This window comes from Pan paniscus, chromosome 4, assembly GCF_029289425.2.
Source record: "Pan paniscus chromosome 4, NHGRI_mPanPan1-v2.0_pri, whole genome shotgun sequence".
Taxonomy (NCBI): Eukaryota; Metazoa; Chordata; class Mammalia; order Primates; family Hominidae; genus Pan; species Pan paniscus.
In genome coordinates, this window is record NC_073253.2 from 5,589,125 (window position 1) to 5,603,342 (window position 14,218).

The window sequence follows — 14,218 nt, forward strand, 5'->3', positions numbered from 1 at the left end:
GTCTCTGGTTTGTCTTTGTCAACAGTGTGAAAACGGACGAATACACCCTGGTTCTCACACACATTTTTATCCCATTTTATGGTTACTCAAGGCTCAGTAACCATCTACATGTCATTGTCCTCCGTGTCATGATGGCAGACTTAAAAGAGCCTGTGGCTCACCAGGGAGAAAAGCTGCCTTGACCCATCCAGGTTGAGAGCATAACTCAGGTGAGCAGAGTCCCAGGATCAAGCAGAGATCACGCTGGGATGATCATTTGCCCTAGAACCAAAACCCAATTTTGCCCGATCACCTAGACATGGAAAAGGGGTGCTGTGATGAGGGATTGAAAACACAAATCTATGAATTCAGGATCCTGTTTTATTTCTACACGTACGTTCTGATATGCAAATGCAATATTTAAGTAATGTGTGTGTATTTGAGTTATTATCAGTAGGACAGATAGATACGTAATAAGTTCTTTTCATATCAATTCATTTTAATTATCTTCAACCCAAAGTTATTAAAGGCTTTTTGCTTAGGCTTCAGCTAGTCCTATCTGCTACTGTCCAGGTGAACTAGTTTTGCCCTTGGGGCTAAGCCATCCCTAGGGCAACCATGTTTCTCATCATCCAAGAAGGATCACCTCACTTCTGAGGACAAGAGAGGGCAAAACAACACACTCGTCGGGATGGCAGGGGAGGCACAGGCTCACCAACACAGGCAACATGCTTCTTTAGCCACTTCACTGGCACTGCTTTTAGTCTCCTCCAGGCGAGACAATGGCTTTACTCATTGTACCTGCCAGAAGTGGCAGCAGCAGGAGCTGATGCTCTCTGTGGGTCACGCTGCTGAGGCTGATCATCTGCAGAGCCGTGCAAAGCATACATATTGGCAGTGTCACCACTCTGGGTCCACACCTGCCTCAGGCTGATTCTCAAGAACGCTCCTTCATCTTGGTATCCCTTGTCCCTGCCCAGATTCTTCTAGTTTAGCCCCATTTATCACATCACCAACTTGTAAAAGGAGTGGCCTGAAATCCAGATGAACACCACAGTATGTAGAGGGCAAGGAAAGAAACAACCTTTATGCCTGGTCATTTATTCTTCCATTAATTCAACCTATAGTGACTGCACACCACTGTATCTGTCAACTTGGTCACTGGAACAAGAGCCTCAAGATCTCAGCCACTTACAACAATAAAGGTTCATGTCTTCAACACGTTATATCTTGGCTGCACATTGCCTGTGAGTCTGTCCTCTGCATTTTCTTCAGTCCAGAATCCAGGCTGAAGAACAGCCCCTATCCAGGACATCCTGTTGTTCTGGCAGAGGAAAAGGAGTGAAAAGCTACTAGAAATGTCAGCTGCCTCTCAATGCTTCTGCCCAGAACCAGCACCCTGTCACCCACTCATGCCCCACTGGCCACAGCAAGGCACATGGTCAAGTCCAATGTCAGTGAGGCAGGGAAGTGAACTCCTACAGGCAGGTTCTGCATGGTAAATGTCAGTGGTGGGGTATGTAAGGCACTCACACAGAAAGGGAATGACTAATTCAGAACAATACCACCCACCACACCTACTATGTTCCAGGCTCCAAACTAAATGAGGCATGACCCCTTCCCTTAAGTTTCCACAGTGTAACAGGTGGTTATATTAACTAGCTGGGTGGCCCTGGGCAATTCATTTTCCTTCTCTGGCTGTTGGATTTGTTACTTATAAAACAAAGGAATTGGATTCCTTAGGCTCCTCCAAAATTCTGAGATGCCAGCCTTTCCATTTCACTTACTATTATTAAATTAATCCGTTGCTTAAAGTCATGCACCAACCTTTAAAACAGAATCTCAACTCATGTAATATAGGAGACAGATAGGAAGTTATGCTCTGATATAGAAGCCAGGCAAAGTGGGCTCTGGAGGATTTTTAAGGATTTTGGTGATGCCTATTCACATTTTTACAGCTACATTTACAGACTTCCTGCTGCCGACAGAGCCAGAACCACCTGTAATAACTTCGAGAGGCCAAGTGAGCAGAGTCCAGGTCAGAATACCCAGGGCTGCCTGTCCACCTGGCAAATCCTCCTGCCAGTGGTCCTTCGCAGAAGCTTTGTCCAGGCCCACGAGCCTGCCAGACTCACCCAGGCAGCGACCTGGCTCCCCTCCACAGTCCAGATGCTTGAGAAGAGTCTCGCAAATCTTCCCACTAGTGCCAGCCTCTGGGCATGGTTCTCAGTGGCAGGATTTCTTCTTCTGACTTCAGGGTTTAGATGGCTGGCCCAGGCAGCTGACTCCCAGCTGGAGGCTGAACCACAAAGCCTCTGTAGTGGGTTTGCAATCATTAAGAACTTTAATCTGCAGTCTGGAAATAGAGCCAGCGACACTCATGTGCCCCAGGGCTAAGAGTCAAGAGAGTGCCGGGCCCTGGTGGGAACCCAGGCCTGAGGAGTTCTGCAGGTGGGTGCCCTGATCGTGGGGAGAGGGCACTGCTGCCTGCTTTGCTTGCACATCTGGTCATCACCATCCTTTCTTCAGAGCCGAAGAAGGCATGCTGGTCTCCCCAGGAAAACCAGGCTCAAAACCATCAGGATAAGTGAAAGGCATGCTACATTTGTCTCCATAATCCCCCTGGAGTGCCATTTCCCCTGGTTCATTTCACCAAATAACTCTGCCCCATGGTGTGCCATTAGCTTCCCATTCTCACTCAACCTGAAAACCACACCTTCTCCTGGAGCACTGGAAGGTTACAAAGCTGTCCTCCCTGGAGGAGGCCTCCTGCAAATGCAGAAGGGCCCCTAGCTCTATTTGTCTTCTGTACTTAGTGCACCTAAATAGCCCATCACTGCACGTGGGAATCAGTGCCTGAGCGGAAACAGACCAAATATTTGTTCAGCTTTAACTCTATCCCCTCATTTTTGAGTGAGTGCAATCGTTGTTGAATGTGCTATGCTTTGTCATACGTCTGTACCCACTAAGCTTACTTCCAGACCCTTAAGTACCCAAAACCACTCCTCAGGACCACATGTCATGGGCTGAATTGTGTCCCCACAATTATGACTGTATTTGGAGATAGAGACTTTAAGGAGGTCATCAAGGTCAAATGGGGTCATCAGGGTGGGGCAAGAGAACAGGTGTCCTTATAAGAAGAGAAAGAGGCACCAGAGACCTCTCTCTTGCTCTCTGTGCACACAGAGAAATGGCCATGCGAGGGCACACTGAGAAGGTGTCACCCATGAGTCTGGAGGAAAGCCACCACCTGAAACCAACCCTGCAGGGGCCTCCAACTCGGACTTTTGGCCCCCAGAACTGTGAGAAGATAAATGTCTGTTGTTTAAGCCCCCCTAGATATGTATGTCTCTATCTTTCTCTCTCTTTCTCTCAAAAAAGAATTTTCTTATTCTTTCTTCTACTTCCATTTTCAAAATGAGCCCTGTATCTTCACCGGCACCTCCATTAGCTCCTGGTGAGTTTAAATGAAGGAAGGAGAGGAGATAGGAGGAAAAAAGCTGCTGGTGCTGTTTTGATTTATTTATTTACTTTTTTGAAATGAAATCTTGCTCTGTCACCCAGGCTGGAGTGCAGTGGCGCAATCTCGGCTCACTGCAACCTCCACCTCCCGGGTTCAAGTGATTGTCCTGCCTCAGCCTCCCCAGTAGCTGGGACTACAGGTGCATGCCACCACACTTGGCTAATTTTTGTATTTTTAGTTGAGATGGCATTTCACTATGTTGGCCAAGCTCGTCTGGAACTTCTGACTTCAGGTGATCCGCTCGTCTCGGCCTCTCAAAATGCTGGGATTACAGGCATGAGCCACCATCCCCGGCCCCGATGCTGCTTTTAGAAATTGGTGGTCACATAGGCCTTAAAGTTATAGGCACAGCCATTCAACATTGGAAGTTTCATCAAGATAGAGCAACCTGCATGGATAATTTAAAAACACAAACACACATGCACACACACGCAGGCACGCATGCACATGTACATACATACATGCACACAAGCAGGCACATACACGTGCACAGTAGTTGGTTTCATTATCGTCTTCACTGAGGGTGCAGCCTGGGAAGACCCCATGACCAGTGGCATTGTGTCTTCCATTTTGAGAAACAGGAAACCACAGTAAATAAACATCAAGGATCTTCTCGGCATCAGTCCTTCCTTCTCAGGCGCCCCTCAGCAGCAGGACAGAGTTCCTAGGACTGTGGTCTGTCACTTTTCGCATCCACCACGTTTCTGTCTGTACACGGACATCAACCCCCATGGCTTCCCAGGGTATGGTGATTTTCTACAGGGTCCAGTCTCAGACATTGTTTTATGTCTCAGCCTCTACTCCATATACTCATGATTCTCCAAACTCAGGGAGGGAGTTTTGTTTCTGGACGGAGTGCAGGGTTGGGTTGCAGATCAGCAGACAATGGGGCAAAGGCTGTGTGTGGACAATGTTGCCACTTGCATTTGGTCAGCCACAGAGTTGTAAGGTCTCTGCAAGTTCTATTCTAGGGGCTGCAAGAGGCAAAACCCAAGGCCTGGGCAGTTCTCAGGGCCTTCCTGGAGGGCGCAGATCCTTCCTAGACTCTGAGTAGAGGAATGACCTTGCTCCAGCATGCTGCAAACACTCATCAACCTGTTCTCCAGATTTTCGCCATGGTCACATGGTGATTTTGGAAGCTGAGCTCTCTTTGTCTATTTTAGACCCAATTGAGTCAAAGACGTAGAAAGACAGAAGCCCCCAGGCTGATTCTGCGTAGCTCGTCTCTGACGGTCCGTGGCCACCTTGTCTGCTTGGCAGCAGGGATGACTCCCGTTCTGCCTTTCCCAAGAGCTCCCTGTGCCCAGTTGACTCCCTGCTTAGTCTTCAGCCTCCAAACCCTTCCCGCACGGGCCTCTGGTTGTCAATTGGCCCCTGAGACAAGCTCCCCTGGGTGTCCTGGCAGGGCCACACACTCACCATATGCAAGTACAAGCTCAGCACCTGCCCCCAGCTCCCTCCCAGCCGCACTGGGCTCCCACAAGCCCAACACCCTTATCCATTCTTCTCACCCCCAGTCCCTCCACAGGACATCAAGGGGTCCCCAGCACATTTTCTTCCTGCCATCCACACAAGAACAACCTACCTTTCACCTTTGGTCTGAATATCCTTAGACCTGGCTGAATTTACTTTTAGAATCTCAGAAACGCACTCATTTAACCAAGGAAGTAATTTAATGAGGAAGGAGCCCCTTTTCTCAATAGAGTATCTAGTCCCAAGAAAATGAGGTCACTGGCACAGTGATGAAGGATCCGTGCTGCAAACGCACCTGGTTCTCTTATGGATGGGAGCGCGTGGTGAGATATTTTCATTTCAGCCTGAGTGCTTAGCATTTCTCCTCAGCTTACTGAAAAGAGATAGAAAAAGATGGATGGCTCAGCTCAGAAGACCAGGGCAGAGAATACTGGGGCCTCAAAGAAGAGTCTCTGTCCAGTAGCAGATGGTGTTTCATTGGCTGAGGTATCTGACACTCCAAAGCTCTCAGGCAATAAGTCTGCCAAAAATGAAAAGATGAGAAACTTCTTCCTGCCTTCCACAAACATCATAAATGGGCAAATATGTGCAGAGTAGAAAAACAAAGATTATCTTCCAAATAGGTCCCAATTTTCTTGCAACTTAGTTTGGTGAGGGTGGAGGTCAGGAATTATTGAGAAGAGAGTAAATGTGTATGTTTGAACCATATTTCCTTGTCAATGAAATAGCAAATGTAAAGATGATTAACAAATACTCAGTGTTTAATAAGGATTATTTGAAATTAAGTGGGTGGCCCAAATTATGTATTTATGCACACAAAACCATGGAAAAGGAGAAAGACCTATGCATGAGAAGCTGGTATGCTGGATCTGGCCTCCCCTTGAAAAGTAAACAGATAAAAGACATAAAAATACTTGGAAAAGTTGAAGCTGTATAAAATGTAAGATACTGTTTTGATAGAGTCATCTATGACTCAGTCATGATTAATTACCATTTTAAAAGGATTATCTTAAGCACACATCTCAGACCTCCTTAAATCACTCCTCGGTTGCTATCTTATGACAAAGGAAAACAAAACTAATCATTGAAGATACCTTTTCTTTTCTCTTCCTCAACCATGACATCTTACAAACCAGGGTTAAATGAACAGTGAGTACGAAAGCAGCCCCTGAGTGTGCATTCTTCTTTCATGCAAAGAGTGCTTTCAAGTAAAGAAAATACCTACTCTCCCTGGAGTTTTAAGCTGCTGTGTGCCAGGAGTCCCCATCCCTGAGGTCATGCTTTAGCTTTAATCACATGAGACATTGTTTGCAGACGCTGTCAGGTCATGGCACTCAGGGACTAGTGTGCACACATTCCTCGAGCCTCAGCAGTTCTGTCCTTAACACCAGGACCACAAAGTTTGTGGTTTCTAGGGTCACAAACCCCAAGAACTTTTCATTCCAGAAACCTCTCCAGGAATCTCTTTCAGTTCCTGTTTCTCTTTGTTTTCCTGTCTTTTACCCAGGTCTATCCACCCTAAATCACTTGAGACATTAAAACTTTCCAATGTCTGGTAACACCATGAGGTTAGACAATGTTGTTCTCAAAATCACAAAGGCTAAAAGCACTGGAGGCTGAGTAAGTGTTTAGATAAATTCATTTCACCTAATTCATCAATAACTTTGTCTGAGTTCCTACTGGTGCTACCTAGGTTGAAGAATGAGAAGTGTATAAACCAATCCCTGTTCTGGAGTGGCTTTCTAATTATATTGTGGAAATAAGTTTTCCAAATTTGAAGCCGCAAGCAGCTACCATAAGAGCCTGCATAAATAAGCATGGAAATTGACACGTTGATTTTAAAATCATGGTGTTGATGTTGAGTTTGGGATGAGGGTGGGAAGAGGAGCCACTTATCTGATTAGGAGGAACTCGCTGAGGTCTGGAGGCAAAAAACTCTCCAGGCTGATGTCACAACACAAGCACAAGAAGCAAAATATCAAAAGTACATGTAGGCTGTGTGAACCATGTACACCGGCTGAGTGCAGGGCCAGGATGGAGGGCAGGAGAGGGGCTGGGGAGGAAGGGTACCTTCCCACAGGAGCCATGGAGTCAAGGCTGGAACCAATTCTAAGGATGAACTGAGACTTGCCAGTCAGTGAGAGAAGACTGGACCATTCAGGAAGCCAAGACAAGTGCCATGGGCAGCACAGGGAGGAGGGACGAGGGTCCTCCTCAATGATGTGGCAAAGGACTGAAGCCGGAATGGGAAACAGGAAGAGAAACTAAGAGGTAAGTCACCAGAAGTACAGAACATAAAGAAGACCCCATGAGCCCTGGATTTACTGCCTGAGCGCCTGAGTCATGGTGCCGGGGGAAGGGGAAAGGTAGGAGCCTGAGAGACACAGGTCTTCCATCTTAGAGGCAGAGAGGCCAGGTTGGGCCAACCGTCAATCTAACTCTTTTCCTTCATGGATCCTACTTCTGACTGATTGTGTGACAGATGCTTTCTCAATAATTACTAAATGGAGCTTTTGGAATTTTTACAAAAGCTAATATAGTGTTTTTCTTTAGAAGCCAAGGTGTCCCAAAGTAGACATCACTGCAGTGGGAGCAGGATCATTCTCCACCATGAGCGACTGTTCTGGTGGCCCACTGTGGGGTGGTAGGTGCTGCGTGCCTCTTCTCCAAACAGAACACTAGGCGGGCCTGCCCTCCATTAGCAAGGACAAACTAGAACAGCATGTGCATTTCCTATGCTCCCTGGGGGTGGGGGCAACACCCCAGGGGGAGCCACAGCCAGGTCATTCTGCCAGGGGAAGATGTACACACTGCCAAGATGAGCACGGCCTTCCATCTGTGCAGACGAACGTGGGAGGGGGCACGTGAATCAAATCGGTAATTATACCTCAGTGTAGAAAAATTCACTCATAGAAGCATGTAAAATACCAATTCCAGAAGCCCAATCGGCGCACAGAGGAGGCTCAGGATGACTTCAGCATAGGAGGAGAGACTGGAGTTGAGTCTTAAATGGTAAAGGGAAGGCTGGAGCATTTCAGGAGTGGCACAACGGGCACACAGACACATTGTAAGATATGTGTGTCCTTACAGAGGACACACCTGACATTTTTCGACACTCAGCTTTTGTGTCTCCTTTAGATCATTTTGAACATGACAGCTAAAAACAATCAAACTTTTAGGAGATACTGTCCAGTGAAAAACACAACAAATGACTCTAAGGAAACTCTGAGTTTAGAAAAAAAGTCAGTCAGATAATAGATTTCATTTTTTATTTGCTATAATAGTTCATCCAAGACAATTCAATGGGAAAGAATAGCTTTTCCAAAAAATGGTGCTGGTGCAACTTGATATCCACATGGAGAAGAATAAAGTTGGACTCCCACCTCTCCCCGTCTTCAAAATCAACCCAAAATGGAACAGACACCTCCATGTAAAAGCCGAAATTGTAAACCTCTTCTATAAATCTGTGTGACACTGAATTTGGTAACAGTTTTCTTATTATAATACAGAAGGCATAAGCAACAAAAGAAAAAAAATAAATTGGACTTCATGAGAAGTATAAACTTTTTTTTTTTTTGAGACGGAGTTTTGCTCTTGCTGCCCAGGCTGGAGTGCAATGGTGCAATCTCGGCTCACTGCAACCTCTGCTTCCTGGGTTCAAGCGATTCTCCTTCCTCATCCTCCCAAGTAGCTGGGATTACAGGCGCATGCCACCATGCCTGGCTAATTTTGTATTTTTATTAGAGATGGGGTTTCTTCATGTTGGTCAGGCTGGTCTCAAACTCCCGACCTCAGGTGATCCCATGCTGGGATTACAGGTGTGAGCCACGGTGCCTAACTAAGAAGTATAAACCTTTATGCATCAAAGGACATCATCAAGAAAGTGAAAAGACAACCTGTAGAATGGGGAAAATATTTTCAAATGAATTATCTGAGAAGGGTCAGCTGCAGTCTGAATGTTGGTGTCTCCCCACAATTTATATACCGGGATCTTATACCCAATGTGATAGAATTAGGAGGTGGGGCCTCTGTGAAGTGATTAAGGCATGAGGGCTCCACCCTTGTGAATGGCATTAGTGCCCTCATGACAAAGGCTCAAGTGAGATTCCTTGCCCCTTCGGCCATGTGAGGATGTGGTGATGAAGCACCATCTTTGAAGCAGAGCAGCCCTCACCAGACAGAGAATCTGCTATTCCCTTGATCTTAGATTTCCCAGCCTTTGGAACTGTGAGCAATGCATTTCTGTTGTTTATAACTTACCCAGTCTAAGGTATTTTGTTATAGCAGCCAGAAGGGACCAAAACAGGCTCTACTATCCAAAACATATAAATGCTCATACAACTCAACAATAAAAAGGAAAGTAACCCAACTAAAAAATAGTCAAAGAAATTAACTGGATATTTATCCAAAGAAGATATACAAATGGCCAACAAGAACAAAAAAAGGTGCTACATATTATTAGTCAGTAGAGAAATGCAAAACAACGGGGGGATAGTGCCTCACATCCACTAATGCAGCGATATATTTTTTTAAGTTAAATACCAAGTGCGGATGCGAATGTGGAGAAATTACCCTAAAACCTTGCTCTCAGGAATGTGAAATGTTGCAGCCTGGAACAGCATGGCAATTCCTCAAAAAGTTAAGCATAGAATTCCCATATGCATAGCAATTCCACTCTCAGGTGTAACCCCAAGAAAAGTGAAAGCACATTCAGTGAAAAACTTAAACATGAATATTCATAACAGCATTATTCATAGTAGCCACAGCCAAACTTGAGGGTGAGCAACACACTAGACTTTGGAAGAGTACATTTTAATTCTCTGTCTTCATGGAACAGTCTATTAGGAGCCTAATAATTGTCATCATTTTCTAAGAAGTCAAGGAAGAATCCATTTCATTGGGCAGAGAAATCCTTGTGCCTGGGGCCAGCCTGGAACCACATGCCTTTGCCACGGCCTCTCCTGGCCATACTCTCAAATCTGCATCAGGTAAGCGGGGGCCTGGAGATGTTGGAATGCACCCCCACCCGCCATTCAATGTTTCCAACAGCCGTGGTTGGTAGCAGAACAAACTGTGGCACAGCCCGGGTCTGTGCACCTACACTCCCTCCTGGATTTGGCAAACCTGGGACCTGGAAGAAGCAGGTTTGAAGTTTCCTTGACTTTTCTCAGGACATTTCTATAAGCCCCTCCCAGAGTGAAGTTTAGAACACGTAGGCTAACCTATTACCACTTATGTTTCTTTTCTTCTCAAAGATATTAAACTATTTCTGGGGCAGGGACCCTTTTTGTTTTGATTACTGTGTTTCATGATACATCCCAAATTGTTCACATTGAGTCCAATTGTATGGAACAATTTTCATTTTGCCTCTTCCATTTGTGTTCATACAATTAGTGGTAAAATTGCCCAAACTTGGCAGCTTCATCTCGGTACCTCCCTATCCCCTAGAAGGATTTGAGGCCAGAACAGAACTGCGTGTGTCTCCAGAGAGCCAAATGCTTGGCTGAGAAAGCCAGGGGGATTGAGCAACATCTCAAAGGCAAATCACCGAGGAAAGCAATCAACCTACCGATCCGCTCAGGAAAAGTCACTGCAAGGAGACTGTAATTGGCAGTGGGGGATACCAGGAAAGATGATCCTAAACATTAGCACACTTTCCCAGACCTCCTATGCTCTTGCCACATGCAGCGTCCCCAGGCCCCCGCTGGCTCCCTCGTGTGTGTGGAATTCTCTGTGCATTTGTTTCCTCTCGGCATTACTCATCCCACGATGGATGACTCAGCTTTCACAGGCCTGAGACTCCCTCCCATCCCCAGACGGCTCACAGATCACCCTCTCCAGTCTTCCTTTCTTAATGGATTCTGATTGATTTATCTCTAAGTATCTGGAAAATCAATTGCAGATGGAACTCTATAGCATTGCCTCTCTTCGCAGCTGCCTCCCGTGTCTTTCCTACAGCCTGGCTGGGGTTTTCCCAGGCCCAGATGTCCCTAAGTGGTCCAGGATTGCACTCATGGAAACAGGGCTCTCGATCCATTTGCAACACCCAACGTAGGACCCTTAAACTTGATTGAGGAGTTTATTTGGAGGAGTGCTAGCCATTCATCAGAACGGAAGATCGAATATGAAATCACAGAACAACATTATGAATTAACCAGCCAGTCATTGAGTGATCCTGAGTATCTCTGCCATGAACAGAAAGGTAGACCCTCCAGACACCCCCAATATAGGCATTAAAATAGAGGAGCCAACCACAGTCATGGAAACACGTTCATAGAATGTGATTTTTCTTGGGGACAGGTGCTGGGGGGGGAGAAAATGTTAACTGTTTCCTTGCTTTCTGTATTCTTGACTCTGTGGTGTGTGTGGCCTCCCTGATGGGAGAGCCTGATCTTTCCAGAACTACTCAGCATCTAGAGCCAGCGACGGGCTTACCCTGGAGTGTGCAAGCCAACCATCCCAAATCCATACCCCAAACCACGCCCTTTATCTAACTCTTACTCACCAAGCCAGTATATCCCCCATCCTAAATCACCCCAAAGCCAGGTACCAGGCAACCAGAGACCACCCCCGGAGCCCAGAGCCTGCTGACACTATTGTAACCATCCAGTGCCAAGCCCTTCCCATCAGGCCTTGCCTTTCCCACAGAAAACACAAGCTGCAGCCCAGTCTCTGCACTCACTCCTCCTCCTTTCTGCCTCTTGCCAGACATGGGTGCTTCCCCATGCGGCCCCACTTGGCATGGTGTGACCTCTCCACTCGGAAAACATGAAGAATAAATATCGACTTTCAGTGGCACTCTCCGTGCCATCATTCAGTCATCCTCATGAATTGCAGTCCCAGGGGAGGACCCTGTCACGTCCCTGCTTATTGACCCTCCTTGTCTGCATTTGTCGGCTGTGACCAAGCCCTAGACACAGAATCCGCACCCGAGGCTGTGGCTGCAGTGGGCAGTGGGGGAAGGCATGCTTGTCTTAGGCTGAGACCCTGGCTGAGCTCCCTCTGTGACCACCTCACTGAGTTACGTGTCCTCTAAGCCCCTGGAGAGTGCTGGAATGCCTGAACTGTGCCATATACACCATCCAGCCTCCAGGATACCCCGAGAAATGTTCTTTAAATACATCCCCCAACATCTTATCTACAAATGGCTTGTAGATGCCTTCCTAAGACATAATTGGTACACTATAAAATTCACCCTTTTAACCTGTACAATTCGGTATTTTTAAAATATTTATATGCACAAAGTTTTGCAATCCTCCCCAATCTAATTCCAGAACATTTTCATCATCCCAAAAGAAACTCCATACTATTAGCAGTCAGAGCCTCGGCCCCTGGTAACCACTGATTCATTTTCTGTCTTAATGATTTAGCCCCAGGCATTTCACATCAGTGGAATCATATGCTACATGGCCATTGTATTTGACTTTTGTACTTGACATAAAAAAAGGATAAACCTATTCATTGCAGATAGTGGAGGTCCCACATTTTGTTAACTCTTTCATCTGTTAATTCTTTCATCCCCCCATGCTGCTGTAAACAATGTGTGTACAAGTGTCTGTGTGAACACGCTTTCATTTCTCCTGGATTTATACTAGGAGTGGGATGGCTGGGTTGTATGGAAACTCTGTGTTTAATATTTTCATGAGCTGCCATACGGGCTTCCCAAGCAGCTGCACCATTGTGTCCACCAGCAGGGCACGAGGGTTCCATTCTCTCCACATCTTGTTATCCACCATCTTTTTCACTGTAGCCATCCTAGAGGGCCAGAAGTGCTATCTCACAGCGGCTTTGATGTGCATTTTCCTAATTACTAATGACATTGAGTGTCTTTGCACATGTTAATGAGACATTTATATATTTTATTTGAATAAATGTCTATGCATGTCCTTTGCTAATTTTTAATTTGGGTCATTTGTGTTTTAATTGTTGAGTTGCAAGAGTTCTTTACATACTGTGGATATGAGTCCCTTATCAGATATATGATCTGTGTTTATTTTCTCCCATTCTGTGGGTGGGTTTTTTTTTTTTTCACTTTCTTGATAGTGTCCTTTGAAGACAAAAGTTAATTTTGGTGAAGTCTAATATATCTATTTTTTTTTCTTTGTTGGTTTTGCTTTTGGTGTCATGTCTAAGAAATGATTGCCTCATCCAAGGTCAAGAAGATTTATGCCTGGTTGCTTCTCAGAGTTTAATCTCCCTTTGCTTTTGATGACTCCAATGATGATCTACACTCTTCTAGGAGGATAAGGAGGAAAAATATTACAGAAAAATGAGTCATTCCAATGCACTCCTTTTTTAGTAATCCCAAGAGATTAATGGCTGACATCATAGAGAAGACCAACACTTAAGACTACATGGAAATTATTAAATTGTATATTTTGAGAAGACTCCCTCTCCTTCTTTCTTTCTTTCTTTACATGCCACGGGTGGCCTTCAGGTTTGCCTTCTGTGCAAGTGAATTAAATGAGCTTGTTATCGGCACTGGGTAGTGGAGGCTGCAAGCCTTTGGAGACCTTCCCATTCCTGTCTCCTTCCATCCACTCTCCTGAAGTTGAATTTCTGTTCCTTTTTTTTTCTTTTTTCTTTTTTTTTTTTTTTTTGAGACAGGGTCTCATTCCTTCACCCAGACTAGAGTGTCGGAGTGCAGTGGCTAGGTCATGGCTCACTGTAACCTCGACTTCCTGGGCTCAGGTAATTCTCCCACCTCAGCCTCTTGAGTCACTAGAACTATGGGTGCATGCTACCACACTCAGCTAACTTTTGTGCGTGTGTGTATTTTTAGTAGAGATGGGGTTTCACCATGTTGCCCATGCTGGTCTCGAACTCCTGGGCTCAAGCGATCCACCTGATTCGGCCTCCCAGAGTGTTGGTATTACAGGCATGAGCCACTGCACCCGGCCCCCTCTCTGTCCTTTTACAGCTGCACTGCCTGCTGCTGCTACGGACTGTCACAAGACCCCAGGGGCCAGCAATTTTCAAGAGTGTAGCCATGTGTGACATGCAGTGGCTGCCTTCTCAGGGCCAAACCAGATTAAGAAGGCCATCGTTGTGTTCCACATTACACAACAGACTTGAAATCATTGAAAAGGACTCTTGTTGAGTCTTACTTCAACAAAACTCTACCTAAAAATCATTCCACACCCACATCTCAGCTCCTCGGGGCTCTTCCTTTCTAGATTGTGCTGCACAAATCTGAAAAATCTAAGTTTTTATCATCACTGCAGAACAAGGGACCTTCCAGCT